The following is a 27,627-nucleotide window of genomic DNA, read 5'->3' as shown; positions in this document are numbered from 1 at the left end:
TGAAGGAATTGAAATATCTGGGCATACGAGTCACTAGACAGAAAGATACCATGATGCGCACTAACTGCGGAACGGCAACAGATAAAATAACACAGTATCACCAAATGGATACGTCTCCCACTCTCAATGGCTGGTCGGATTGCCCTTACTAAGATGGTGATACTGCCGAAATTACTATACCTTTTTGTCAATATCCCGTACAACCCAGGGAGATTCTTCTTCCGCTCACTGAGGACCCAACTAACCAGACTGATCTGGGGTGGGAAGCAGGCGCGTCTTAGCCTCGACACACTCATGCTGCCATAGCATCAAGGCGGGTTCGAGGTTCCCAACTTCGAGAGATACTATGATTGTGCCCAAGCACACATCGCCGCGTATTGGTTCCACCCGCCGCCATATATGGCACATTTGGCGGTGGAAGACGGCCATATGGCCCCACGGGTAAAGACCGGATATATATAAACGCAGGTAGGGACCAGGGAACGAGACCCGTCCACAGTAGATTGCACAGCAGCGGCCTGGCACCGCATAGCTCACACCATGGACAGCCCATTCTTTCTTATATTTGCCCAGAATGCCATTAGAAAATGATCCCCGATTGCAGGTCACCTGTGAAGCGATTTGTCGTAAAATACTTATAGAGCTGAAGTTTCATTTGTGGGGAGACCTCTATGTGCAGGGCCGATTTTGCACCATAGAACCATTTTTTGGGGAACGAATACCCTCAATAATGGATACCTTCTTACATACCCGCCTCCGGCAGGGCGTCCGAGCTATTGCCCCCTCATTTCCGGAGGAGCCTGAAATCTTCGCGCCTCTACATGCCATACTGCAAACTGACGCCCCGCGTCATGTCATATCACTACTTTATAAACATATACGGAACACACCAAGGACAACCCCACTGCGGGCTCGGCTAGAATGGGACAGGGACCTAGACACACCACTGACAGATGAGCAATGGGACACTAGCTGCACACAAACTAACGCAATTACAGGTACAATCGGCTACGTCTTATACACTACAAATTTCTGCACCGTCTATACCACACCCCTGTTAAATTACATAAGTTTCACTTGCGTGAGACAGACTGTTGCCTGCGCTGCGGGGCGGCCGGGGCTGATTTTATTCACATAGCTTGGACTTGCCCTAAGGTTGCTGAATATTGGTCGATGGTTTTTGCGGGAATTTCTGACATGTTAGGTGTAGCTATAACTCCCTGCCCACTGAAAGCGCTGCTAGGATTGACACAATCCGTAGTCACTGTACATAAAAAGTTCTTGCCGATGTTTTTACTACTGGCTAAACGATTGGTGGCATGCAGGTGGGGACGGGGGCGTGCCCCCAAGTTTAAATGCTGGATTTTGACCATGGCCACGTGGCAAGAACAACTACAGGCATATGCGGAGCTGCTGCCTCTGAGGTCACGGCTGAAATACCTTTGGGGGCCATTAACATCCTACCTCCTTCGGCAGCAGGCAAATGAGGAAGTCGGGCCGGAGGGGCCGGATATTGTGGACGGAGGAGTGTCCCAGCCTGCTGCCTAATGCTGCATCTTGGGTAGAACTAATGCATTATCATTAACCGTCAGATACTGGCTTGTGCAATAGCCTTTGGAGTGGTGTCCACAATGTTAGGAGGCATAGGGTTTGCAATGACACGATTGCTCGTGCACGATGCGGAGTAAGACCCCACAGATAACACAAGGCGGTGCCCGTAGATTGCCAGACTTGTAGTACACGCCTCAGAGACTTGGTCACAGGTATTATGGTTGCTGCTGACTTTGGATTTGTCACCTACCTCGGTATAATGTGCGTAATGTTTGGAGGGAGGGAGGGAAGGGAAATGTTTCTGTTCTCTATTTGAGCTCCTATTGAACAATGTAAGATGCCATGCACGAGAAGATGCTACCAGTTTGTATGACTACTTGGTAAGAAGGTGCCCAAATTAATTGCATTGATGTATCGTGCTTTATATACAATAAAGGTTTTTGGAAATTAAAAAAAATTATAATCTGGATTATGCTAGGCTCTTGTAGAGGGTGCTCCCTCCCTCCTTTCTCTGTTTCTGGGGACCCTTTGCAAAAGAGAGCTAAAGGATGATCCCAGAAGAAAAATTGCTGATGCACCCATTTGGTGTTGAGATCCATAACTTTGAAGATACAATGAGTGATGACATGCTCAATGTCAAGGGCTGGATCGATGTAGAGGGCGGCAGAAAAGTTGAGTTTGGAGTCACCATCAATGTTGATGGAAACATTACCAAGCAGGTCTTACTATTTGTCTGTAAAATGAGTTTGCAAGATGAAGAAACTCTATCATGCATACCAGATTCAGACTACTCCAGAACATATTTGCCTTCCCAAGCAGTCTTACCAGAATTAACCCATTCATCTGCTTCAATTCTCAGATCTCCATCTGAGCAGAAAGTCTCTCCAGTTCTCCCCCCTTCTGCACCAGTGTTGCCTACACCTCCGGTGGTGCCTCAGCCTATCTCGCTTGCAACTCTTGTGGTTCCTCAGCCTGTCTTGCGATCCTAGCCACCCACTTCATATACTGAGGCTCCCTTATTAATGTCCTAGCTCTTCCAGAATTCTGAGGGAGGTGCTCTAGAAGTTCTCACTGTAGGAGACATTACAGTTCAAAAGCCTCAAAACAGCACTCCTTTCTTCAGAATTCAAGATCATGCTGTTCAAGATCTAGTCGATGTTCTAGATCAATTTATTGTTCCTGATCTACTGCATATTGGTTTCATTCTTTGTTCTCTTCAGTGAGATAGTATTCTACAATCATGTCTAATTCACCACATGCAATGGTTTCTTCTATAGACAATGTCACAGCATTCGATGAAGTCTTGGTAAGAAGTGCTGCAAAAATAAACCCATATCAGCATCTTATCCAAAGACTTCAGTGATCCCACCGTTCACCTGCAAGCCCTTTACTCTCCTTGGTTCCAGGTCTGTTACAACGTGTTATGGAGCTGATCCTGCCTCAAGTTTCAGAAAAGTCTTCTCCAGCACGCTTGCAGAAAAAATGCTGACCTCCAAAAGCCCCCCCCCCCTTTCTTTAGGTCGAAACTAGCGACAGCCCCCATGCGCTGCTCGCTCTGCGAGGCATGCAGTAGTCTAGTATGCTGTGAAAGCCTCGCCTTCTCTCCGCTCATATTTTTGATTGGCTGGTGTCATTGTCCTTGGTAAATTCTGGTTTCTGATTGATAATGAGGCTTGTTAGTATCTCCTTGTTATCGACCTGTCGCCATTTATCACCTCCCATGAGGACTGAATCTTTTACTTGTGGCGTTACGCAGTCTCCTTCATAGGTCGGGAAGCACTATTTTTTTTTTTTTTTGTGCAGCGCTGTCCACTTTCACTTTAGCGCCAAGCTTATTTACTTAATTAATTTGCCATGCGGGCTGAAAGGGAGCATTTCTACTCACTAATCTAACAAGGATTTGCAATTCAATAGGTCTCGCATTTACGCGGTTTTCAGCTATTGACATTACAAATAACAATGTCTTTTATTTTTGTTTTCGTTTTTAAAATATAAATAAAAGGCATTGCCATTTACAATGCCGATAGCTTAAACTCGTGTAAATGCGAGACCTATTGCATTGCAAAGGCTTGTTCTACTCCTGCAGGCAGATCTGCTTCTGAATTCCATGCTAATTTCTGGTGCTCCCACTTCTCCAGCCACAGCAGTGACTCCTGAGGAGGAAAGTAAGAAAATGAGGGCAGAAGGAAAAAGGTTATGGGCTCATCAGCTAGTGCCATGAAGACAGTAACTATACTCTGGCATTACGACATTTCTCTGGGAAGCCTTCTTGACTTGAAACAAGATGCACATCAGATAATTTTAAAGCTGCAGTCCTCTAGAACCATTCCGTTTGTAGCCCTTGCAGCCATGAAGTGCAGTGCATGTACTTTGAATTGGAGACTCCTAAAGATGTGGTCCATAAAAAAAACGTAAGAGTTCAGAAAACACCAATGCAAGCCCTATGCTAGGGTTACCCCGGAAGATGGTACAAGCCCATCATTCGCCGCAACAGTACTAGTAATACACCAATAACAGAAGTTCTAAAGCTGGTTTTGTATTACTGTAATTATCAGCAAAACTGTACATGCAATTGCACTGAAAATGTTCCAAGTTTGCACTGTAATGCCTCCTCGCTGTATTAAAGGAAAAAATTATTTAAAGAAGTTAAAAAACAAAACAACAGAAGTTCTCTCAGCCTTGGAAATCTGCAACGGAGCGAGGCGTCCACCATCAAGCTATGCCTGCTGCAAGAAAGCCCTCCAAGCAGTGATTCCCAACCTTCCCCCTCTTCTATTTTAACACTCCAAGGGCAGGGGTAAGAATCAGCAATTATCTGGACATATGCAAGAAAATAACAAAATATAATGGGTCCTGAATATTATGGAAAATATCTATTATCTGGGGTTTTATCTTCCCCTGCATTAAGTCCCCCAAAGACAGTGGAACTGGTCTCTCATTCCCAAAAAGGGACCAACGCAGTAATATTTTCATGTTCTCATCCTGAAATCTAAAGCAAGAGAAGTTTCACATGTTGACACTTTATCAAATCCACCCTGTAGGAAAATAGGATCTGCTTTTATGGTTACCCACACTTTTTGCTTGGTGTTGGTATGTTTTTAACCTAGTCTGACTGGGATCCTGCAAATTAGGACACCAGTCACTGTCCTGTCTCCCTAAATTGGCCATGGTAAGTGTTTTTGTACATCAACGATTGGTCACTTGTGTATTCTTGTAAGTCCCTAGTATATGGTACTAAGGTACCCAGGACATAGGTACACCAGGGGTCTTTCATGGGCTGCAGCAAGTATTGTGACACCCATGGTAATCCACTTAAAGTGTGACTACAGACTTGCCATTGCAGCCTTTGTGAGTTGGTGCTGGCACCTCTCACAACAGATGTACGTTTCCATATATCTGAGGTCTTGTCACTTAAAACCTATAAGTCACCCCTATGGTAGGATCTTCAGTCCTGAGGGCAGGGTGCTTGGTTATGAGTGTGAAGGTGCTTCTGCATGAGCAAGACACCCATACAAACACCAGAGTCGATTTTCCAGTCTTTGTAAGTGCAGTCAGCCATTTTAATACCTATAGTGGACATCAGTCTTTACAAGATGTCTAACTATATAGTGGCTGCACCGAACCCAGTCATGTTTGGTATCAAACATGTTAGAATCATACCCCAAAGTCAATTCCAGTGTTGTAATTATGATCCCATGTAGTGGGGGCTCCCTACAGTACCCCTGTACTCCCAGTAACAACCTTTCAGGGTCAGCCAGCAAGCTAGTGCTGCTGCCAACCCCAGACACGATTCTGCCCTCCTGCTGATGAGCTGAGCTTGAGCAGGGAAGGTATAGCAATAAGTTTCTTCTCACAGGGCGGTGTGATCATCTCACAGACAGGACTTCGTGTATTGGGATGGGGTCTGGGCTCTTTTCAGCGCCCACAGACTGTTTTGAAGGGCACATTTGGTCCCCGCCTTGCATACTCCAGTTTTAGACAGTCCAGGGAGCCCTTGACTCCCACTGTGGCGTGAAACTGTACAAAGGACATGCGAGTATCCTCTCCTCTCTCCAGCCCCTCCTCTGGGACAGCCCCCCGAGTTGTTCCAACCCTTTCCTTAATGTACTTAAGGGCTTACCTGTGGGTGGGTCTTTAGATTTGTTGTGGGACAAGACTCAAGTCTGAAACCCGTCACTCTTCGACCGTCTGGGCACTTGGACTTCGTTGTACTTTGACTAGAATAGAGACTGCATCACGAAAGACTCCTGCTGCTCCTGGTCTCACTGTCCTTCAAGTCTTCCTCGTCATCTGGGCCTGTGCTTCTTCCAGGTTTTTCAACAGACGTGTGGGCATCAAGGACACCCGAAGTAATCTCCATTGGCGTGAATGAGTCACTCCCCTGCATCTAAAGGCACCACAGCAAAGCTGACCGGTATGCTGCTCCTGTTGTTTTAAGGACTTCCCGAGGCCCAGCATCACAGGTTGTGGTTCTGCAACTTCCTCGAGGCCTGGCCTGTCCTCTCTGCAATTTGTGGGCCAGTATCTTTCGTCTGAACCTCTGGGACCAAACCCCTATGCACCGCATCAACTTTCCATTGCCACAGCTTGTTGGCTCTGCATTCCAGAGATCTTCAGGCTACAAGACGCTCCAACCTCCAGCATCTCTTCCCGCCAAGCTCCGCGTCCTCAACGCATCTTCTGCTATGTGGGCATTCATTCTTGGTGAGCTGCTTGAGGTCCTCTCACAACTTCTGTGCCTCTGGCCTCTGGGTCTTCCTGAGGGCGCCTTCTGCTTCAGTGGACTACACTGCTTGCTCAGGCCTGCTCTGTCTCTCCTGCTGTTTGTGAGTCCCTTGGACCTTACTGATCCCAATGTTGCTCCTTCTTTATTCTCCACGCCAGTTGCTGCTACAAAGGCTTGTTGGTGGCCCCGCCAGATACCGACCACCTAGTCACCGACATCCGACATGGGACTGCTCATGCACAGCTCCTGGTCTTCCTCTGTATCGCCTGGTCCTCACAGCTGCAGTGACAAGATCACCGTCGACTCTTCTGAACATACCCGACATCGCTGGGCATTGTGTCTTCGTGCCCCCTGGTCACTTCCTAGTGGCATAGACTCTGTCTCCTCTGCTTGCAGGTTCTTCACTACCGGAATCCACGCTTGGATTCCACCCTTTGATTCCACTGTACGTCTTCACCTTCTTCTCCAGGGGCAATTTCTTCCAAGTCTTCCATTGTCATCTACATAGGTTTCCGTCTTCTCTTCACCCCTATGCACCTGGCTTCCCTGGTGTAGGTAACCTGGTTCCAGGGGCATCCACTTGTGGGGTGGCTCTCCAGCCTTCCTTCTCCAAGGGAATTCTCCAGGGTCCTCTGGTAAGGGTTCTTCTTTGGCAAAACTGCAACCACGACTTCTCCATTGACTTCCATTGGTCACATGGCTGTGCTTCCACTCTGTACACAGTCTCCGTGGGGTTCCTGGGTACTTACCTTGGATGGTTCCTTGTGCCACTGGCTCCTCTGGGTTTTCTGGTTACAAGTCCTGTCCTCCTTGGCAGTTTGCATTCCCCTTTCTTAGTATATGGGATGGTCTCCCCCTGGAGACCACTATATTTTGTGCTGCTTACCTGTTGCATTTGAAGTATTCTTGTGTATTGTGTTGACACTCTGGGTAGGAGATATACCAATGTGTTAGTGAGTGTAATAAATATAATTATTTTTGTACAAACACTGTGTGGTTCTTTTTCATTTAACACTGTGTGGTTCTTTTTCATTTAACCCACACTATATGATTAAACTGGTAAAACAAGCTGCTTAACACTCCTTCAAGATAAGCCTGTAGGCTGCTCCCCACAGCTACCACTTTGAGAGCTTTCCATGGTTATCAAAGACCAACAAAATCAAATAAGGGTTGCCTGGATTAGTGCAAGGTGCCTCACTTAAATAAGTGTGCACCATATACTAAGCCAGCCTCCTACACACCCCAAACATCATTCAGGGGATTGGCGGTGTGCCATAGATCTTGAAGATGCCTACTTTCACATCCCATCATGCAGAAATTTTGAAAATGTCCAAGATACATGGTGAACAGTATGCACTTTCAGTACAGAGTCTCTCACTTTCGGTCTCATGCCAGCTCTGTGAACATTTTCAAAGTCCCTGGCAGTACTCCAGGAAGATAACAATTTTCATGCATCCATATTTGAAAGACTGGTGAATAACAGAATCTTAATGAGGAGGCTCAGCATCACTTCAAAACAGTAGTCTCTGTCCTTCGGCAGATTGGTCTCATAGTAAATAACTCCAAGCCTAGAGTAATCCCAGTTCAGTCCATCCATTACCTAGGAGTGTTCCTAGACACTCAATGGCAAGAGTATGACCTTTGTAGGAGAAGCTCCCTTCCATACATCTAAGTTATCAGTAGCATCTAGAGGTAAGGCATCTGACTGCCCACCACTTTAATCACTTATGAGCTGACTGACACCCTGCCTTGGTTCTGTCACCAGACACCCGGTTACAGATTTGATCGTTGCAGCCTTGTCTAGAAAACCAGTGAAAAGAAAGACACTGGAAAGAAAGGCAATTTTTCTCCTTTTCAAGCTTCAGGTAACTCTCTTCCTTGATGGTATCAATCAACAAATCTCCTAAAATGTGCTCCTTTTGAACTGGAAATGTTGTGCCAAACTATTGTGACGGTTACTTCCCCATTAGGCTGGCAAGCCCACATGAATCTGCTTCAACTGTAAGGAATGTGGTCAGAAAAAGAGAAGACTAACAACATCAATCTTGTGGACCTGAAGGCAGTTTATCTCTACCTCAGGCCTTTGTTATCTAGCTTCTAGACAACATCTCTGCTTGTTCGAATGAATAGTTCAATGATATATTACATAAGCAAGCAGAGAGACACAATATCCAGAGCTCTGTCCTGAAGCTCAGAGAATTTGAAAATGATTGATTGCATGGAATGTGCATATCACAATAGTCCATCTACCTGGTGATGTAGAAACAGACTCTCTCAAAGAGCAGTTCTAGAGGGGTCCATGGTCAAGATATCAGAGTAGCAAGATGTGCTCTACTTCTTGCTTGTTTATTGAGGAAAGGCTGGCCCTTCCGCTGAAGCTATCCTTGTAGTGAGGTGCACCCAGAGGGGCTGGTACTTTGGCTCAGGGCCATGGAGAACAGATGAGGCTGTGGTGGACTTGGCTGTGAGGGAAGAGCTCTGTTGGCCACAGCCTAGTCAAAGAAACTGCCAGGGCTTGGTGGAGGCTCTGCTGGCGACTCCTCACACCCTGCTCACTGGTTCCCTGTGGAGACACCTGTTGAGCCACAGAGCAGCAGTGTGAGACATTTGGAGGTCTCAGTTGGCCTGCTTCCATGCGGGAGGGACAGCACATTGTAGCCTGGAAATCAGAGGATTCGTTTCGATACCGGACTATGGCTGGATTTGGGATTGCCAACACCGTGACCAGGCCCTGCATCACTGAGGAACTTTTTGGATCCCCAGACATGCAGTGGGTGCCACCGGGGCCTCTGTGGGCATGCCTGCATAGTAGACAGCATATACACGTGGAGGTGCTGGAGTGGGAGCGGGACTAGGACTCGAAAATATTCCCTGAGCCAAATTATGTGACAGGAGCAGCTGTGCATGTGGGGGAGATTACTGGGGCCCTCGTGACTTGCAGAAGACCTGGGCGAGCCATGGATGCGGACCTGTGCCCTCACGGCGCTAGAGTGGACAGAGAGCATGACAGTGGACCTCTCACAGAAGGCACCTGCTGGTGTGACACAGGTTCCCTTTGCATTCTGGGTAGGTGAAGAGCAGTGGTAGCTGTGCGAAAGGGATTCCCCTTCTAAGACTGCACAGAAATTGTGTTGGATAGCCACAGAGCGACCCCTCGAAATGGTAGGCTCTTCCTCGACCATCATGTAGAGGCGGAACGAGGGACTGTATTTTGATCTGACAATATCGGGAGTGGAAGCTATTCCACAACACAGAGAAATTGCAGGCTGCACAGTTCTGGGACCTCTCTTTTTAGGCAGTGAATACCAAAAGCACAGCGGGTAAAGAAGACATGAGCCTGACGGCCTAGTAGGTGTTCATGAAAGAGTGTAGCTGCCTGAGCAGCTGTGCCGCCTCTCTGAGTGGCTCAGAGGTTCAAGAATGTTGATGAATCTTTGAATATCGAGGGGCATGCTGACACAAAAGGAGGGAGATTCCAGGTTCCTGGTTCATCTTTCTCTACCTTCTCCGTCCACCCCCTTCTTTATATTTTAGACTATGGCTAAATGTTTGGGTTGAGAAAGGGGAGGTAGTGTGGCAAGGGCAGGAGAGACAGGATGCAGAAGCTACAGTTGACACACATGCAGATCCCAGTTGGGCGGGGGCAGTTTTCTCACTTTAGCTTTGATACTTGTACGAGTGCAGGAGCAATCGTTGGTCTGGGACTGTATCAGTTGGAGTGCAGGAGATTCCTTGCTCCAGGATTCCAGGTGACTCTGGGCCCCAATTGGACTCTGTGCCTTCAAGTTTGGAAAGAATAGTATTCTTCTGATTCTATTTCAGGTTTTTACTTTGGGAGTTTTCAAGTGAAGTTAGTGTAGAGAACAGCCCATACACATTTAGAGAACTAGAGGAGATACCACGCTATCCTTGCATTTATTCACTTGGAAATGTTTACCCATTATATAGCAACTTTATGATTATTATCTCTTCACAAAATGTCCACGGCCTGAATAACCTAAACAAGAGAGGGACAATATAGAAAGATCTCAAAAACTGATGGCCCAATGTCCTGTGTTTGCAGGAGACTCACTAAAGAAAGATCAGGGTAAGTTGAAGCACAGTACATATTCAACCGCATTTCACCCCTAAGCTGCTACCAAACAACTGAGAGTAGCCATTTTCCATATAAGCAGTTTTTCATTGAGAATCTCTGATAACAAACCAGATAAGAAGGGATTTTACTTAATTCTAGTGGGCACCTTGCACACCACCAGATTACCTTTGCTACAGAATATATGCACCCAACACAACCCGGGAAATATTTCTATTACAATTTTTGGAGGTGCTGGAGGGGTTGTATAGTTCTTATGGGCACTTTATTGACATTTGGGACCTGGAAAGGGATAAGAAGGTCAGGATGCTGGGATTCATTTGAGCATATTTGAAGAAATTGAAAAAAGCACTTAATTACCGAGGGATGCGTGGCGAGCAGTACATAAAATAGCCACTGAATATACATACTACTCACACGTTCATCACACACGCTCAGCATAGACCATTTCATGGTTAGCAGTGCTCTTCTAGCTAAAGTTTTAGTGCAGACATTGGCGCAGTTGCTGTATAGGACCATGCTCCAGTCACTGTGGATTCAGCCTTCATTGCTGAGAGGTCCAATTACACTGAAGGAAATGAATGGGTAGATAAATTACTACTATTCCTGGAATGGGGATGTTCTACCTGGAGGAGAGTGGGATGCATTTTAAGGAGTGAGCCACATCAGATATATAGCTATTGCAGCTAACCCTCACAAACCGGAGAAAGCACATGGTCTTCACAAATCACATGCAAACACATTGCTCCTAGGAGTCTGCTCTGCATCCACTACTCTAATTAAGCTGAACTATCCCTGCTTCGCTTGAAAAAGTGGGCATACGTCACAGGAGACCAGGTAGGCACTCAATTGACTAGAGTTTTATTAGAATTAGTTCCAAGTCAGAACAACAAGATTACCTAAAAACCACCTGACTCCCCCATGTGGCCCACACCCAGGGGGACATTTTGAATAAAGCCATTTAGGTTGAAGGAGGTAAGTCAGCAATTAAAAACGTGAAACTAAATAACGCTCCTGACACAAATGGATTTAGGCCTTGTTTTACAAAACTTTTGTGGTACAATTGGCAGAAAAATGGACTCACCTTTTTTAATTGTTGTGAAAGTAGGGAGGCTGTAACACCCACGAAGAACGAGGCCCTCAAACCGGGTAAGTATAATAGACACTGCCCCTCATACCGCCCTATAGCACTTCTTGATAAAGACACCAAGCTTAACACTAGAATCTCGGCCTCTCATCACAATGAGGTTGTACCTTCTTTGATTCTCTAAGATTAGAGTGGTTTTGTACACGGACAATAAACACATGACAATAGTAGAGCAGTGATGCACATGTTCTCAAAAGCTTCCCTCACGGATATACCCACATTCCTCCTGTTGTGGACATGTAGACACAGAAAAGGCATTTGTCCAGATAGTGTGGTTCTTCCTGCAACTAATTCCTAAGTGAATGGTGTTTGGACCACATTTTTTAAGTATGTGTGTTTTTTCTAGTTGCTCCAACCCCAGAGCGAGAATTGCCCGTAACCGCCTTAAATCTGACATATTTGAATTGCAGAGTGGCACAAGACAGCACTACACGCTCACCTCACTCCTGTTTGTCCTTTTTATAGAAACCTTTGCTTGTCACATTCAACAATCTGACCTCATCAGGGACATTAAACTCTTCTCTTGAGAATACAAAATTACTCTGTATGCTGATGATGTACTCTTTACACTGTGATGCCCACTCCTGTCCTTCCTGGTAGTGCTCGATCTTCTTAAATCTTTCAAATTAGTCTCAGGCTATAAGATTAACTATGAGAAGTCAGTGGCTCTAAATCTAACCCTTCCTGGAGATGAGGTTAAAGTCATATAACAGTCGCTTCCATTCCAATGGGCAAAGAAATACTTAAAATATCTAAAGGTCAAGATTACTCGTTCCCTCAAAGATCTCTTTCACACCAGTTACCCCTCCCTAATAGCCGTCACCAAACAGGACTTATAGGCCTGAAAGGAACTGATGATTTCCTGGATAGGAATAACCAGCACTATCAAAATGAATGTTCCACTAGAGGCTTTTATATTTGTTTCTGGCCCTCCCAGTTTGAGTAGAAAGACCTTACCTAATCAATATCCAAAGGTTTTTAACTCGGTTTCTAACTCGTCAAAGTCTCAGACTCCCTCATAAGCTTCTCATCCAGGCTAAAGACCATGGTGGGCTTTCACTGCCTAGTTTACCTCAGGGTTATGCTGCGACCCAATTGAGTATCACTGTGAAATGGTCCAAAGCAGAATCTGAAAAGAATTGGATCCTTATAGACCACACTATAGTGAGTAGACCCTTATGAGACCAATTTTGCTCTGGAAAAAATACAGCCATCTGATGCCTACTTGAGTGCACCATTCAGTATCCCTTAGAGGTCTGCGACTGATTTGTGGAAATCTGTGGTCTCGCGATGTATTCCTCTCCCTACACCCCCAATTAACTTTAATGGAGAATTCACACCAACATAAGAGAAACAGTCAATCTATGGACGACTGGGGAATGTAGAATATCATCTAAAATTTGTTGCACTACCACTTCTAGACCTTTTTGACAATGTTATTTCGAATATCGCCTCACTACAAAGGAGTGCCTACAATATGCACAAATCGGACATTGGATCACGCATCTACTCAGCCGGCAGTCAGCCACTAGAGAAAAGACGCCTCTTGAGATACTCTTCCCCAAACTTATAGGCACCAGAGACAGTATCTTAAATGTTTATCAGGTCTTAATTGCACAAGTAACTGCAATAATGGAGACAGAAATGCATACTGGATAGGCAGGTCCCAAAAAAAGCAGTGGGAGAGGCTTGGTAGCAACATATAATCACCTTCTACATCCACAGCAGGTAGAGAGGTCCTTTACAAATTATGGTATGGGTTGGATTACTCCCCCTCTTCTTCACTAGATGTTCTCTACTACAAACCCTAGATGTTGGAAGGGTTGTAATACCATAGGAAACTTGTTACATATTTAGTGGCAATGTCCAAGGATACATCCTTTTTGAGAGTTAGTGTCCACCGCACTCCCTGAGATGTTGGGATGCTTAGTACTGAGTTCCCCAGAGGTAAGTGTTCTGTGCCCGAAGCAGGACACTCTTAAAGCGATGGCTAAGTTAAAATGGCATATGGTTTTGCAGTATCTGGGTGAAGCAAAATTAACCATACCATTCAACTCGAAGAAAAGGACACCCCACTGGTTTATTTTGTGGTATCACAGAATTTGGTCTGTTTTATCACTCAAAAGGTTCATTAGTAACATGAACGAGCATACCTGTATTTTGAGGCCAAATGGAAGCGAGTATGCTAAGTAATGTTCCCCCATTAGAGCTCAGTGGTGATGGGCTAATAGGGCAGAAGAGTTGCAAACGGCCAACTAAATTTGAGTATGGGTTGTTTTCCACCTCTGGGGTATGGTGGGGGAGAGACTACTGTTGGGAAAGGTTAGTTCAGATTATGTGTTGTATTTTCCTTTCAAATGAACCGTACTATGGTCAATCCTTACAATGTAAGTGGCATACCTACGTGCCCTGTGATATGGGATGATCTGCATGGGACTTGACTGTATTGTAAGTGCTTGGTGAAGGAAAATGTAATAAACAGGGATTCACAGAAAAGATCAGTAATTCAAGAGAATCATAAATGGGGAATTAAGCAACACAGCACTGCACAATTTGTTTTGCAAACCGCGTTCAGCGTCCTGCTGCCTTTTTGGCTAGGTTTGCGCTATACTAATACCATACCCCTATATGGGTATTTCAAAAGTTAAAACTTATTCAAAAGTGCAGAAAACATGAAAAGCCCAAGTTATGCATCCAGTTACTCCAGGGAACTCTCTTTTGTTCAGTTGGTTGAAGAAGTTTCTGTACGCATTTCCTCCTACCCCACTGATTCCATCAGTAATCATCAAACTACCAAGAGACCGAGCAAGGATAGTTCTCATTGCTCCTGGTCTTGGCAGTGTTGGTATACTGATCTCCTATATCTACCGGAACAATCACACAAGAAACTGCTGTGCAGACCGCATCTTCTGTTGAAGTTCAGTGGCCAGATCCTGCCAGTAAGCCTTCCATCATTGAACTTGCCAGCTTGGCTGCTAAACTATTGGAATATGGAAGTCTTCCGTAGAACGTATTACTCTTTCAAATGGAAGAGGCCCTGCATTTGGTGTATGTCCCGCACATGACAAGATATACCCTCATATGTTCTTGATTTGGCTAAGTTTTGCTTCATTTTTCTTCAATAAAAGTGTATCTAGCAGCTCCAACTGTCTATAGAAAAGGTACTTCACAAACCTCTTTTTCTAACTCCCAGGGGTAAAACACTTATTAGAAGAAATTAATAAAGATTTCCTTCCCTTATGAAAACCTTCTCTATAAAAGCTTAATGTGGTCCTTTCTATGTTAATGTGTCCACTATTCGAGCCCTTCATAAGGCAGCTTTTAAAACTGTTCGTTGGAAGGCAGCTTTTCTAGTTGCCATAACTTCCGCCCATAGGGTTAGTGAAGTACAGGCTCTATGTAGTTAAAAACTATGTACGGTTTTCCACAACAATACAGTTGTTATTAAGACCCATACAATGTTTCCGCCCCAAAGTCATGTCTGACTTTAATGTTAGTTGCAGTTGCACCTCCCCACTGGGAAGTGTCCCTCAATACGCACTGCTGTGAATCAAGATTATATTTTTGCTCAAATATACCAAAAAGATCCAACGTTGCAATCAATACCTCTTTTTAATGTATTTTGCAAAGAGCTTTATGCTCATTACTTTAATGAGGTCATTAGGTTTTATTCACAAGTCCATAGGTGATTGCGGTTTTAAATACATTCATAATAGCCCCAATGCATTTGGGGCAGTCAAACCGCCCTTCTTCAGGGGATGAATTCTTAAAGAAACAAGAAGACGAAAATGGAACGCCTAAATCTCCGGATTGTCATAATTAACCATATGGTAAAAAGAGTGGGAAAAAGTGGTGAAGAGTGAGAGAATGGTGTTTAGTCCAAGACGGGTGAAGTCAAAATAATGGTGACTAAACGTTAGAACGAGTGAAGGATGTTCAAACAGTGGGGAGGTACAACTGCAACTATTTGACACGCCCGGGTTTAGGGGACGACACCTCAATGCACGCCCATAAATATATGAAAAAGACTACATACAGGTACAATTTGATCATTACGGAGTGTGCGATTTAACAATTTGACTTTAATGGTGTCCAGGGTGTCCCTTCCAACTTTCTTCCAGAGCTTCTCTTCTGCACTTGAAAGGGCTTTATATTCTCTGGACATTTAGAAAGTTCTAAATTGTAATCTTGATAAATCCAAAGCCTTAATGCAGACTGACCACCTACTTGTAAAGTATGGACCCATTTGTACTGGATTAGCCACATCAAAACAGTCATGGTGCATTGTTCTTGTATTTTGCTTTGTTATAACAGCACAAAAAAATCTTTGCCTGGTAGGGCCAAGCCCATTCAGCAAGAGATATTAACTTGTACAGCATTACTCAGAAAAGCTGCTACCTGGAGGGCTGTACATCCTATTACGAAACACCATTGTCTCAGCACACATTCCATAGCAGATATGCAGGTGGGCCAAACTTCTTTTAGACATCTATTTATTTAGTATACTGCTGGTCGTTTTCTTTGCCTATTTCTCTGCATTTATTAGACTTGATAATCTATTAATAATGTTAATAATATTAATACCATTTGTGGAGTGCATGGCTACTTCTAGTGAAGTGTCCCAATGCTAGGGTGCTGAACGGAAAAGACCAAGACAGAATGGGCAGAACTGTAGCCAAAAAAACAGGTTTTCAAGTTCTTCCTGAAGATCAATTCTGATTGGGTTAGCCGAAGTATCACAGGTAATGAGTTCCAGATTTTAGGGTTCAGATTACTGAAAGCGCTGCCACCAATTCTAGATTTTTTTAAATCTGGGGACAGAGGCCTTTTGGGTATGGCCCACCTCCAATTTCTATTCAGTGCTTATGATTAATAATGAAATCCCCTGGGGAAAAGGGAATAGTTACTTACCTTCAATCCTAGTTTTCCTCCAGGGGCATCTTCATTATGATCTTAAACCTCCCTCCTCCCCAGAGAAATGGCTAATGGAATTAACCTCCGTTCTACTATGATCTTTTGTTTTCAAAAAAGACATCTGGCTCACCTGATGGTATGCTATTCTTTAAAAGAACAGCAGCAGTTTTCCAAACCTTTCCAGTTTTCACTTGATACCATTTAGTATCCTGTGGTAAGGAAATACGGGATACCCTACAAGGCTGCGTCCTAACAGGTGAGCATTCGGGAAGACGGGCGTGGCAAGAGGGAGGTAGAAACCCATGTTTGACCTCCTTTCCTCTACTTCTCTCAAAGCGGCCACCCTACTGTTCTTCTACTGAACTCCACCAAATCTCCACCCCTTGACTAACACCACAGCCTGACCTCCTGGTCAGATGGGAGACAGCATAGCTCAGGCGGTCCCTTAAACCTGGGTCCATATGGTTGTGTCACAGATGCTTTCTTAAGTGTCTCTATTGTGGTGGCATCTTTTCCATTGCACTTGATGTCTTATGCCGGCACTTTAGTCTGCACTTTCTCGCTTCCCACTGTAGTCTGTGTAAGTTTGCTCTTACAGGTTTTGTTGTCTGCTTCTATAGTCTCTCACCATTCCTGGGCCATCTCTTTCTTTCTCCTATGGCATTCGTCATCCTCTTACTACTTTCTGGGTGTGGTGCGTTTCCTCCTGCAAGGCAGTCCTTCCTGTTGCGAACTGTCCGACTGCTGTCTAACTTACTGCCTAGAGGGAGGGACTTCTGAATCTGCCAGTATGAGGAAGGTGATGGTGCACTTATGGACTTGAGGACACTCCATCACATGACCTCCCTGAAACTGAAGCTAAAATGGTTCTATCTGGGAGAATACAATTGCTTAACAAATAATTAAATAAATCAAAGAATGTTTTCTAAATACATAATAAATCAGAAAATAGTAGCAATTACTTCATTTGGATAATAGCACGCATATTCAATGGTGTTGGAACACAAAAATGCCAAACACTGGCTAGTAGACGCTTGCAAAATTAGTTTATGAAATTGAAGCTTTCATGTATATTTACAAGTATTTAAAGAGCTGTCAATAGGAGATACAATATTGAAGTGACATGTATTAAAGTGACACTGGTGCTCAGTGATGGTGGTGCAGTGCATATATACAATGTGAAATTATGTACAAATATATCAAAGGAGAAAACTGAATGGTGGTCAGAACGACAAAGAAAACAATATCTCTGGTAGATAGCACATTTGCTCAATAATTTGAACCCAGAGACTTGGTAGGGCTGAACCATATGTTATCGTTGACGTTTCGACCCTGACAAAGCATTATTAGAGTGTCATAGCGGGTCTTCTTCAGGACAGAGAAAGGGGATGACAGCCTGAAAGTAAGGAGGGAAAGTATCACAGTGTGTTCCAACTGCCAGGGGCAAGTTGGTGGTGTAGAAATACCAATTACTCACCCAACATGGGGGTGGCTCCCTTTGGTGTCCCTCGTTGAATGAAGGCTGCCAATATATCTATAAAATATAGATCCAACAATTTAACCAAGACGTGAGACCCCTATGGTTGGGGGGCTTGAGAAATATTTTGTGCAGACATGGAGTCTTACCTGCAAGTGTAAGGGAAGCTGAAGAATGTCGGTGTAGTTCTTTGAATTGCAGTCTTTAAAATCTAAAGGATAATTAGATACATGGAATGAAGCCAGTTGTATGAAGGTCTTATGGTAAATATATACAATGATGAGGCTAAAGGTAGTGACTTGAAAGCGCCACATAGGAAGGCTTACCTATGTAGATGAAGTCGTAGGCTGTTATGCGAGTAATCAGCCAGTGAGGGACACCAAATGAATAGGGTCCACGAAGTAAGCCAGTCAATCAATCCTATAAGGAAAGCGTAAGGGAATTTAAACTCTAAGTGTGGTATAGAATGGGAGATTTAAAGGCCATAGCAGGAGCTAATGAAGTTAGCCCGCTTACCTGGACGTGCCCGCACGTTTCATTGCAGTCTTGAATGAGGCTGCCCTGCGCGCGGTGAAATAGTGCACCGAGAGCAGCTTACGTTGAAGCGCGCACATAGGTGGCATGCGCGGCCAGTGACAGCAGCTAGATGCTGCTCAGCATGTCACTGTGAGTTGCGCAACATGGGGGAAATCACAATATACAATATAAATAAATATAATTAAATATTAGGATTCCTTATAAACATATATCAGTTTTTAACGTCTTTATTTTCGAAATTTCTTCATAAAAGACAAAATATTTACATACAATCAAAATAACATAGTCATTAATATTTATAATTAGACAAAAGAATTTAGTTAAAAACCACAATTAAATATACATATAAAGACAACTGAGAAAAAGTGATTTTTCCTTACATTTGATTATAAACACAACGACAATACTGGTCGAAAGATGATAAATTAACATGCTCTATGGTATTTCAGGTTGAAATTAAACTATGAGTACTGCGAACTGACTTGATCCTTATTAACCAGGCCCATCCAAGGAATTTTGCTAGTCCAATGGATAGCCATTCGGAAGTGTTAGTTTTTAAGATAAATAAAGCTTCCTTGCTCACCCTGGTCTTTAATCTGTTACAGATGGGCTTTAACCACTTATGGCGTGGTTCATAGTAAGCAGTACATACAAACAAAAAGTGACCTATTGTTTCTTTGTGTCCAATACAGCAAGGACAGAGGGATGACTCCGATTTCAACCAGCCACTAGTGAAATCCCTTAGTGGCAGTGTACCTAGACGAAACTGGTGGTAGAGTTTCCTGTCTAAGGTTTTAGGAATTACATCCCAGTAGGTCTCAGTATGAGGAACTGCTTTGAAAAGCAGAAACAGGCCAGTCAGATTCGGTTTCTCCGAGAGAGCAACGTGTTCTTCTTTCACCATGGACCAAAAGAGTAGTTTAAAATCTTTCTTTGAGGGAAAGATATGGGAGCCCGGATCTGACCATAACAGGGGAAGGCCCATTCCAGTGAGAGTATTTCTGATTAACTTAAACCATAATATTTCAGCTGCCCCTGGTTGCTTTCTAACGTCCTGTAATTCTTGAGCAAACATGGCAAGATCCGGGGTAGACCAAATGCGTCTCCATAACGCCACCATCCTGTACTGAGCTTGATGTTTTATAGAATAAAAGCCCATGTCCATCAGGAGTGGTAATACAGGTGTTGAGGAAGGAAGATTAACTAAATTACGGAGAAATTTGTTCTGGATCCTGTCAAGGACAGCCAAATCCACACTACCCCAAATATCAGCCCCATATAATATTGCTGATCTGATTTTAGCATTGTAAATTTTAAGAGCGGGCAAAACTCTTTTAGTCAAAGAACACCGCTGCTCCTTCACTAAACAGCCGGACAAACGAGCAAATTTCAGACTAAGCGCCGCTATTTGCTCTTTCCAGCGTAGCCTGTAATCCATTGTTACACCAAGGTATGTCATTACTTCAACCTGCTCCAAGCTAGACCCGTTCATCGTGACATGGCCCCTCAATGGTTTTTTCTTTGTCAACACCATGAATTTGGTCTTATTAATATTAATTTCTAAATCATTCTCGTTACAGAAGTCCACAAATTTATTTATAGCTGCCTGTAGACCCTTCTGTGTTTTGGCCAGTATAAGTGTGTCGTCTGCGAAAATTAAAAGGGGAAATTTGGTCCCACCCAATGATGGGGCGTCGGTAGGGATAGCTGACAGGAACTTAACCACCTGATTAATAAAGAGTATAAAGAGAGTGGGGGCCAGGACACAGCCCTGTCTCACTCCACGAGTCACGGGGAAGGATTCAGTAACCTGGCCCTGACGACCCCATCTCACTCTAGCGAAGTTCCCCTCGTGCAATCTGATGGTCAGTTCAAGTAGCGCAGATGGAACACCCATCCTTCTCAAAGCAGCCCACATCTTCCCTCTGGGGACCAAATCAAACGCTGATTTGAGATCTACAAATGCAGCGAATATCGTGCCACCCCCCAGTAGCACAGTTTTCCAATAAATCATCACAAATCTTAATATTTGGTCTACAGTGCTAATGTTTGCCCTAAAGCCAGCCTGCATTGGAGACAAAATGTCAGCTTCTGTCATCCATGATTCGATTTTCCCTAGTAGCATTCTGGCCACTACCTTTTGTAAGGCGTCGATAAGACTGATGGGACGATAGTTTCCCGCATCAGTTTTATCCCCTTTTTTGTACACGGGCAGGATCTCTGCCCCTTTCCACGAGTTTGGGATGCTGGTACCTCTTGCTATTGCATTTGCTAGGGTAGTTATGTATAGGACCCAATGCACTTGATCGTACTTAAAAAGATCTGCTGGGACGCAGTCCATGCCAGGGGCTTTGCCATTCTGAACTTGTTTTAAAGCAGCAACGGCTTCTATTTCAGTGAAAACAATGTGATCAGGCAAAAGCTCTGCAGTCTGCACACTATCATTAAAAGAGAAACATGCCATTAAAACGTGCGATTCAGTATAAAAGTTAATAGCATTGGTTGATGTTAAACAAATAATCACTAGCATTGGAAAATTAAATAACGAGAACTAATTCAAAACAATGGTGTGATGCTATGACGTAATGGGTGATTAAATAAAGAGTGGCATGCTATTGCATAAAATAAAAGGGTACCACTTAGTTAAATTAAAAGTACATGATTCATATTTGTGATCCACATGCAGGATTCAGATCAGAACAATTGACACATAATGTGTTGTCAAAAAAACAGACTATAAATAGCATAAATAGCAGGAAAACTCAACACGTTCATTTAAGCCAAATGGCTTAATTGAATTAAGTCTGTAAATCCAGTGATTTTCTCGTTGTAATAACATCCTGTTATTGTCTCTTCCCTCTGTTTTTTTAACGATTTCTAATGCCATAAACTTGAGTTGTGATATATTGTGGTTCATTTCCAAGAAATGTGACGCAACTGATGATTTTAGGTTCTTGGTTCAAATATTGGATTTATGTTCGTTAAGGCGAGTTTTTAACTTTCGTTCTGTCTTTCCAATATATACCTTTCCACATGGACATTTAAGAAGGTAAATGAGATTGTTTGAATCACATGTGGCCGTGACTTTAAGGTTGATGTTATATCCTTTCATTGGATGTGTCAAGGTATTTCCCGGAATTATGTTATGGCAATTATTGCAGTTATTGCATGGTCTAGTTCCTTTTGAAATATCGAGTTGTTCCGCTGGTTGTTTTAAGATCTCACCCACATTTTTCCCCCTAGTATGGGCAAATATCGGCCTAGCTTTAAACATGTCTTTGAAGTCCGTCTCCAACTCTAACATTGGCCAATGCTTGAGTATTATATTTTTAAACGTCGTACTGACATTGGAGTATTTTGATACTATGACCATCCGGTCACTCTCCTTTTTCTTATTGGATTGTTGTAGTAGGGTATGTCGATCCTGTTTATCCACCTAATTTTTCGCTAGTTCAAGTAGTTCCTCAGGGTACTTTCTCTGAAGCGGTCTATCATTTCATCCATTCTTGTTTTTGTCAAAATAGGGTCTGAAGTAATACGTTTAACTCTCAGTAACTGGGATTTTGGTAGATGGTTTTTCAAAGATGTCTGATGAAAACTGGTGTAGTGAAACATATTGTTACGGTCGGTCGGTTTTCGAAAAATGTCAGTTAAGATTTGATCATTTTGTAGAGTTATTCGAACATCCTAGAATGTTATAGTTTGGGAGCCTATTGTCCAAGTGAGTTGAATTCGTGGGTTAGCTGAGTTCAAGGTCGCAAAGCCAGTTCCAAATTTTCCCGTGTGTCTTTCCAAAGTATAAATAAGTCGTCGATGAAACGAACATACATTTTGAGGTGATTTTTCCACTTTGGGTTTGTCCAAATGTTGGTCTGTTCAAATTCTCCCATAAAAATGTTAGCGTATACTGAGGGCCCACATCCAGCTCAGAAACTTTGCCATTGCTATTGCAACATCTTTGCGTGTATCTGTTTTCAGGATACACAGCGCTATTTGGCATGATCTTGTGCCGAGATTTAAACAGATCATCTTGAGCCATATATGTCGAGGCCCCTTGTATGCTGGACATATAAACAATATGTGGGCAATGGACTCTTCCATAGTTAAACACGTAGGGCAATTGGTGTCAAGTGCATTATGCCATTTTGACGTAAATGATTTTATAGGGAGGGTACCATCTCTAAATTGATGATATAGTTTCCTGTCGCAAGGTCTAGCAATAAAATCCCAAGATGCTACAGGCCTAAATTCATACTTGTGTTCCATGAAAAGGCCTGTTAAGGAGGTACTGCTCACTAGTGACATGGACTTAAGGTTGACCATGCCCCTATGTAATGCTTTGTAGTCATTTTTCGATGAGAACAGATTACCTACTAGGTCTTCCCACAAATGGCTGATCCCCATATCAGCCAGTGAGCACTTGATCTTTTGCAGCCACTTAATTTTAGATGACATGTCTGCTTCTCTAATATGCTTCACTGCATTTGCATATGGTAATAACTCCGGTGTTGTCCATAATCGTCTCCTGTAGGCTAAGGGTCTAAAACCCGCAGCCAACTCAAATGAATTACATCCTAAGTCTAGGAGTAGTGGTTTAAGGGGGGTCGATTCAGGTAAACCGGTTAGGGATCTCAAACACTTATTTTGGGCTAGGACTAAGGGAGTTAGATTTTTGAAGCCCCCAAAGCTCTGCACCATAAATTAATGATGCCCTGATTTTCCCTTTATAGATCATTAAAGCAGGCCCTACCGGTTTGGTATGGGAAAGTCGATGCTCTTTCAGTAGGGCTCCTGCTAGTTGGTTATGCCTGAGGACCAGTAGATCTATCTGGGGTTTCCAGTTCAGCCTCTTACCCAAAGTTACACCCAAATATGTGAAGGTGTCCGTTTGCTCCAAGGTAGCCATATTCATATCCACTCTGCCCTTCACTGCTTTGAGTTTATGTAACACCATGAACTTTGTCTTATCGACATTTACTACTAGCTCATGGTCACTGCAGAAAACGGTAAACCTGTCAAGGGCACGTTGCAAACCAGATTGAGTTATGGACAGAATTAAGGTATCGTCTGCAAACATTAATAGTGGTACTTTCGAGCCGGCAAGAGTGGGAGCATCATTTGGATAGGCAGTGTAGTATGTGACAACCTTGTTTATGAATGAGGAGAAAAGAGTAGGGGCCAAAACGCACCCTTGTCTGATCCCCTTGTCTACTGGAAAGCAATCCGTTAGTTCGCCCTGTTGGCTCCAGCGTACCTGGGCATAGTTCGACTCATGCAGTTTAATAATAATAAGTAGGAGCTCAAGAGGCAGCCCTGCTTCCATTAATGTGTCACATAGCTTATTCCAGGGGACCAAATCGATTGCTGATGTTAGGTCTATAAATGCTGCGTAAAGATTCCCCAAGCTAGAATCCCAGTACTCCAGTAGATCATCATAAACTGAAGACTTGGTCGATAGTGCTTACATGGGGGCGAAAACCAGCTTGAAAGGTGGATAGAATTTCATGGTCGTCTATCCATGTGTTAACTCTACTCAACACGAGCCTGGCCACTATTTTTTGTATTGTGTCGATTAGCCTTATTGGCCTATAATTACTTGGGCTTGCGCGGTCCCCTTTTTTGTATATGGGTATTATTTCTGCACCACGCCAGGATTCGGGGATAGCGGCACCTCTGGTCAGGGCATTGGATAATGTATGAATATATTTGAGCCAATTCATTCTATTGTGTTTAAATATTTCGGCCGGGATACAATCCGGGCTGGGGGCCCTACCAGTAGGAACAGTATCCAAAGCTCTTTCGATCTCCCCTATTCCAAAGGTTAGTACGTTGTCAGTAACTATTTCAGGGTAATGTATGTGGGTGCCTGATGTGGCAGCAAATTGGGCCTGGTAGTGCGAGACCCATTGTTCTGGTGCCACATTATTGACTTGTGGAGGCCCTATATCTCCACTACCCCATTTAACTGTTTGCCAAAATTTCCGCCAATTTTTCCCATTACTTACGTGCAATAAATCATTCAATCTTTTTTCATCAAAATTCTTCTTTGCCATGTGTTGCGCTTTTTTGTATTCTGACCGTGCAATTTTGACCTAATGTGGTACTCCTGACCTAATTGCTTGGGAGAGGTGCCTAAAAGCTGTCCTACATGCCCCGTCATACCACTTTGCTGACTTCTGGGTTTCATGCCTGCTAGTTCTTTTATTCTTGGTAAAGAGGACTTTCAGCTTAGCAAAAAGGTCCTCATGTACCTTCGAGACAGAATCATCATGGGTGTCTAGGGTTGAGATAGTTGTTAGTGTATTTTCAACTGTTGTCTTTATCTGATCTAGAATATTACCATCTTCTGATACCACTGCCCATTTTAGCCGGCGACAGCCTTGCGACATAATTACATCTGCTGTCACTATTTGATTTTGTGCCATTTGTGGTTCCAGACCCTTTATTTCTAGAGTTAGCAATAGGGGATCATGATCACTCTCCATTCTACGTGGGATCTTCATATCCAGAAGTCAAGTCCATAATTCTAGATTGATAAGAAAGTAGTCAATTCGGCTACTTCTTTTCCCATTGTTAAAGGTGTGATGGCCTTCGCTATTCACTACTAAGGCCACAGTCTTCATAGCCGAGGGGCTCGAAAGTGCAATTGAAATCGCCTGCAATAACCAGATGATTTTTCCCTCTAATGGCTTCAATAAAGGTGTCTAGTTGGGAGACAGTTAATGATGCTTTCCCACCCGCCAGCCCTCTTGCATACACATTGATCAATATTAAGTATGGGTCATATTTAGGTCGAATTTTAAGGGCCAAAATGTCAGGACTATCGATTTAATAACTCTTCAACCTGATAACCGGAATGTTGTCTAACCCAGATATTAAGCCCCCCACAAGGTCTCCCTTTATGTCTTACAGGGGCCGATTTGCCAATGGCCAAATAATCTGGACGAAAAATCATGTTCTGTGACCATGTTTCCTGAAAAGCAATGATATCGTACCCCCTCTATAAAATGTGACCAATCAAATGACGTAGTCTTAGATGGTAGGCCGGCAATATTCCAAGAGATAAAAGTTAATAAGGAAGGAGCCGGCCTACCATTTGATGCTGGGGATGTCAGGATCTCAGTACTCTCTGATTGATTGAAATTAATTATCTGCGATCCCACATCAGTGACGGGAGAAAAAGTGGGCTGGATAACAGTGCTCTCTGCCAGAGTTAAAATGGCTGGTTTTTGTCAGTCAAGTAAAGGGGCAAATCTATTAGTAAGACTTAAATCTGTGAGTCTGGGTAAGCTTCTTGGGGATGCCCTTGGCTGTCTCACCACGCAAGGTGGGCCCCTCCCTTTTGTAGGATGGGAGTGAGGTCTATAAAAGAAACACAGTGGCAGGACAGTGATTTTGTCAGAATAGCTTTCTAAGTTATTACCCAAATAATCCAAGAGAAGTCTAACAATATGCTAATTATTAACCCTGGGCGAAGCACTACGCTACGCTCGCGGAGTTTGCGAAGTTTTCGCAACTTCGCACTACGCGAGCTGCACGTAGCACAGTGCGAACATGCGTAGTGCAGCGTAGCGTAGTGCAGCGGTCATTTTTTGCTTGTTCGCGGTCCTGAACGTCATGTTCGCGACCGCGAGCAAGCAAAATGACATCCGGGCGAGATTCTCAACGCGAGGAGGTCAGGTTTCTCATTTTTGAGTGGTCGTGCATGCTCGCGACCGCTCTCAATGAGAAACTACCTGTTCGCGTTGAGAAAGCTGCCGCTCGAGTAATAATCTACTCGAGCAGCAGAAAACTACAGCTCGCACTGTGCAAGATACCGTTTTCAATGCTTGCACAGTGCCGGATGCTTGTTCGCACTGTGCAATCATTGAATACGCATCTTGCACAGTGCGAACATGCTACTACGCAGCTCGCGTAGTGCTACGTGAAGTTCGCGTAGTGCGAAGTGCACTTCGCGTAGCTTCGCGTAGCGCTACTCCGCGAACTACGCCCACCCTTACTAATTATTAAAGTTAACAACTCAAACTCCCCCCCCCCCCACTTCCTTCCTGGAGGGTCCTATCCAGTCAGATCTTCTAGCCATAATCATTTAGTTATGTATATCCCCATTCCAAATTCCTACACCCTTCAGACGTTGGTTCAACCAGTGCATAACTCTGAACAATAATTGCTCTGTGGTTTCGGTCTGTCCTTCCCGCAGTGCTGGTACATTCCCCAGGACCACCACCAGTGGAGCAGCTGCCGGCAGAAGATGTAGGGTCTGGGAACCCTCTTTAGAAGTGCTATATTCTAATCTTCCGGACTTCCTCATAAGTTCTGGTCTGTTAATCCCTGGTGTCAAACTGTCCGGCCTTGCTGTTACACAGCTAGTGTTGGAGTTAGCCATTGGAGTATTGTTTGCAACTGTCGCTGAAATGGAACCTTTGTTGCCCAATAGGCTCTCGTTAGATTGGGCGAATTCACTGGAACTATTCGCTGTCTATTTATTTTGTGTCCCTGACTGGCTGATTACTCGCCTAACAGCCTACGACTTCATCTACATAGGTAAGACTTCGTATGTGGTGCTTTCAAGTCACTACATTTGGCCTCATCATTGCATATATTTACCATAAGATATTCATACAACCGGCTTCATTCCAAGTATATAATTATCCTTTAGATTTTAAAGAATGCAATTCAAAGGAATACACCGACATTCTTGACACTTCATGTCTGTACGCAATTTTTCTCAAATCCCCCAACCCTTGGGGTCTCTTGTCTCGGCTAAATTGTTTGATCTATATTTTATAGATCTATTGGCAGCCTTCACTCAACGAGGGACGCCAAAGGGAGCTCACCCTCATGTTGGGTGAATAATTGGTATTTCTACACCACCAACTTCTCATTGCAGTTGGAACACACTTTGATATTTTTCCGCCTTACTTTCAGGCTGTCATCCCCTTTCTCGGTCCTGAAGAAGACCTGCTATGACACTCTAATAATGCCTTGTCAGGGTCGAAACGTCTACAATGACATATGGTTCAGCCCTACCGAGTCTCTGGGTTCAAATTAGTAAGCAAATGTGCTATCTACCAGAGATATTGTTTTCTTTGTCGTTCTGACTACCATTCAGTTTTTCTCCTTTGATATATTGGTACATAATTTCACTTTATGTATGCACCTTCCCACCATCAATGAGCACC

At 43.7% G+C, this 27,627-nt stretch overlaps 1 protein-coding gene across 2 annotated transcripts in view; it reads left to right on the top strand.

Moving 5' to 3' along the window:
• PACS1 (phosphofurin acidic cluster sorting protein 1) overlaps positions 1–27,627 on the top strand; it is a 1,445,983-nt gene that overhangs the window by 849,001 nt on the left and 569,355 nt on the right. The gene's annotated exons all lie outside the window — the stretch shown is intronic.

The sequence above is a fragment of the Lissotriton helveticus genome, chromosome 9 (assembly GCF_964261635.1).
Source record: "Lissotriton helveticus chromosome 9, aLisHel1.1, whole genome shotgun sequence".
Classification (NCBI taxonomy): domain Eukaryota; kingdom Metazoa; phylum Chordata; class Amphibia; order Caudata; family Salamandridae; genus Lissotriton; species Lissotriton helveticus.
This window is presented reverse-complemented; position numbering and strand designations above follow the sequence as displayed.